Genomic DNA, 4,175 nt, shown 5'->3' with positions numbered 1-4,175 from the left:
CAGGGTCCCAACAATAGTTCTGTGTATCACTCAATACAAAATGCACTTAGAATTGAAATACTTACATCTTTTTTCAGCTGAAAATAAAATACAAACAAAATGATTAAATTTAATTTATAGTTGTAATTTCAGAATATTAATTAGTATAATCCAGAATCCATAAAGTGTATTTACAATAAATCTCTTTCTCAAACTCGTTAGATATCTGAGCTGTATTTGTACTACTTTTTTTTACAGTTTAACGTAACATTTTAGTAGCGAATCTACATTGCCACAGATATGGCTCTGAATCCTTCCCTTTCTTGGTAACTCACCCAAATCTTTGCTCTCCTCATTCAGGTCTGCATCCAAATCAGTCTGGGCCGCTGTAAGATAAATCATTGTAATGCACTTCACTAAATCTGTAAGTTCTTCAACAATGAATCACATTTTATAAAGTCGTGTAACTGGTTTCGGAAAAAAAAGGGGTTAGAATGAAATTGACAAACTTACCAAGCACCCTCTTAAACTCCAACATCGCATCCACAAGCTCGTTCTCATCTTCAGATCCATCCTGGATGTTTCTGGTATCTATAAAGCGTTGCAGTGTATAAGGAAGAATCTTAGTTTATCTAGACGTGAATTTCAACATAGAGCTGCAGGGAGGTTGCACAGTGGCAGCGTTTCTCGAGATAAATATGTTTTGGCTACTCATCCAAACCATGATAAATATTGCAAACGGGCTGAATGAAAGCTGTATAGCAGTTACTATTGTAAGGTTGATTAAGTGAAGGGATTCTGGGTGTCTACTGGAGTGTTACTGGCTACTGGCTGTGTAAAACACCCTGGTAGCTGTGAAACCCTGCCCTATGGATGTTTCTTGACACTAAAGTAAGTAGACTGAACCATGAACAGGGATAGGTCAACACAACATAAGGTGAAGTCTCCAGTTCTTCCAGTGGTTACATGATGTATTTATTTTTTGTTTTATATAATGCAGTTCAATAAGGACGTTCAATGAACGGTTTGAAATGTCGAGTTTGCCCGTGCCGAGCAACAGGTACAAACAAACATTTTTAACGAGTATAGCCAATAGGGCAGTGAGGACTGTCAGTCTCAAGTCTAGAGACAGAAAACCAGTTCAGGGATAAAGGAGGAGGCACCATCAGCACAGCACTCTTTGAGCTACAGGTCAGTCCTCCATTACAGTTTCGGAGGACAGGGGAGCAGAGCTGCCGTCAGTGAATTTCTATTGCTCTGTGTCATTGTAGCTATAACTTGTAATCTTAACTTGTTGTATCCTAGCTTAAATTGTATTTTAGTGGTATTATTTGCACTGACTGTAAACTACAGTGTATTTAAATATTAAGCTTACAATGTAACCCTTTACTGCCCAGAAGCACCTGTAAGTCGCCTTGGATAAAGGTGTCCACCAAATAAATAAATAAATAAATAAATGAAACCAGCAAACTTACCAAGCTCTCTCTTATCCTCCAGCATCGTGTCCACAAGCTTGTCCTCACCTTCCGATCCATCCTCGATGCTTCTTGCATCTGAAAAGGATTACAATGTATAAAGGAGAATATGAGTTTATCTAGAAGTGAATTTCAACACAGAGCTGAAGCGAGGTTGCACAATGAAGACAGTTCTCTGTTGGCTAACTGCTTTCTATAATACAGCATACTAGTCAACAGTCCAAACCATGACAAATGTAGCAAATGTTTTTCAATTCAATCTCCTTTGCTTGTTATATTTAAACCAAAACAATCTAATTCTTTTCAAGGAGACGTTTTTTGTGTTATTATTTATTCATCAGAGATACATTGAATATCACTTTCCAAGTGATACCAAGGTTTAGACCCATAGCAGTAGAACGAAACACACAGACAAGACAGTGAGACACCAAATGCAAGTCCTCGAGAAGGCATTACCTGAAGCGATGAGCAGAACAGCTGCAGACAGGACCAGTATGTAGAGAGTCTTCATTGTGGCTGTTAGCAGAAGGTTCAGTATTATTACCCTTGCACTGCTGGGTATTTATCTTGTTCTCCATTCAAATCCATCTGCGTCACACTGGTATTGTTTCAGTAGTTGCCCATTTGTTTGATCAGATCACCACAGGTGAAATTCTTGTAGGCTGGATCGGCTCCTCAGCAAGTGATGAATGAGCCTCATCATATCAAATTGTATAGCCAAATAAGCAGTACCATCACACAGTCAAAGAAATAGGCTTTATAGTTTGGCTCCTGGCCTTGCATAAAGAAGGCAAAACTATCCTGCAGAATGCCTCTAGAACTCGCATTTGAAAGTCCAAAAATCAACCAATATGTTCTTATTTTCTGCTAAGAAGAAATAACATTTTTAAATCAACACAAAACTCTTACAGAGTAATGCGCTATTTTATTGTCATTTTAACAATTAGTTTGTGACTGATTAGAGTGAGATTGTGTGGGGATGATAACAATGTTCATTACGTCTTCTAATTCTGCAACTTTTCCACATAATGCCTGTTGATGCAGAATCTGGTGTAAGGAAATGGGTATTTCTGCATTTTTTTCTTTAATTTTCTCCAGCACTCTGCTGCTAGCCAATCCACTCTTCTGTTCAGTCATGGTGCACCCTCTGTTGTAATCCCACCACACTTAGTTTCTTCCAAGGTAATGCTGCACTTTCCATGGCTTCTTGAAGTTCAAAAAGTCCTTTCCTTTCGTTCAGACATAGCTTCTTTAAATGCGCTGCTTTGTACATAGTATCATAGTGACATTGTATGGCGGTATAATCTTTCATAGCTGTGAAACAGCAAATCTGACATGTTTGCCTTGTCATCAGAATTATTCAGTGAAAATATAATCATCTGGCTAACGACTTTGGAATCTTCTGTGTTCCGCCTCCACCTTTCGCTTCCGTGACGATATTCCGTGACTGCTCGGATATATTGTGAAAAGTGTTGAAGGGAAGTAATGTTGAAACTTTACAATGCATTAGTAAGACCTCATCTAGAATATTGTGTTCAGTTCTGGTCACCTTGATACAAAAAGGATATTGCTGCTCTAGAAAGAGTGCAAAGAAGAGCAACCAGAATTATCCCGGGTTTAAAAGGCATGTCGTATGCAGACAGACTAAAATAATTGAATCTATTCAGTCTTGAACAAAGAAGACTACGCGGTGATCAGATTCAAGCATTCAAAATTCTAAAAGATACTGACAATGTCGACCCAGGAGACTTTTTCGACCTGAAAAAAGAAACAATGACCAGGGGTCACAAATGGAGATTAGATAAAGGGGCATTCAGAACAGAAAATAGGAGGCACTTTTTTACACAGAGAATTGTGAGGGTCTGGAACCAACTCCCCAGTAATGTTGTTGAAGCTGACACCCTGGGATCCTTCAAGAAGCTGCTTGATGAGATTCTGGGATCAATAAGCTACTAACAACCAAACGAGCAAGATGGGCCGAATGGCCTCCTTGCGTTTGTAAACTTTCTTATGTTCATATGTTCGTAAATGAGGCTCTTAATGTAAAGTGTCACCAGACCCTGCAGCACTTTGGAGATCTCTCATCTGGCCCAACCTTGCTTGGGTTCTAAGATCCGCTCCTAGTAACACTGCAAGATGTATCGCCTGCTTGTTGGAAGGCAGAGGCGTACTGTTTCATGTGTCAATGCTGTTGCTGCAGTGCTCTGGCAACCAAATATCCCTGTTTACATACGCACACAGGAATACTGGAACACCTTCAATGTCTTTTTATTTTCCTAGAAAGTTTAAACTTTCTCTTCTTGTTAAATATCTACCTTCTATTCAAATTTCCCCAAGAGCACAAGTTGTCTCATAAATGAAGTTGCGTGTGAATTAGCAATAAGACCAAAGCTTTTCATTATTATCCAACTGATAGATATAACAGGTGGTTAGTTACCCAGCTGCCAAAATCAGCAACATTTTAATAAGTAAAGCTGACACCACACAGGAGAGTTTTGCATTTATTACAGAGGTCAAGAGCACACATACACCCAGCACACCTCACAATGAAGGACCAAAAATATTGTTCCATTCCAGTGACCTTTATTAAGAAACAATTTAGCAGCACACCAGTAATATCATAAAGGCAGCACTAGTTTCAATGAGGAGTCAGTTTACAAGATTGAGGTTTACTATTATATATTTGCAAGTGTTAATTTAAGAGTGAGATAGAGTTGAGTT

Source organism: Acipenser ruthenus, chromosome 32 (assembly GCF_902713425.1).
Source record: "Acipenser ruthenus chromosome 32, fAciRut3.2 maternal haplotype, whole genome shotgun sequence".
In the NCBI taxonomy this organism is placed as follows: domain Eukaryota; kingdom Metazoa; phylum Chordata; class Actinopteri; order Acipenseriformes; family Acipenseridae; genus Acipenser; species Acipenser ruthenus.
This window is presented reverse-complemented; position numbering follows the sequence as displayed.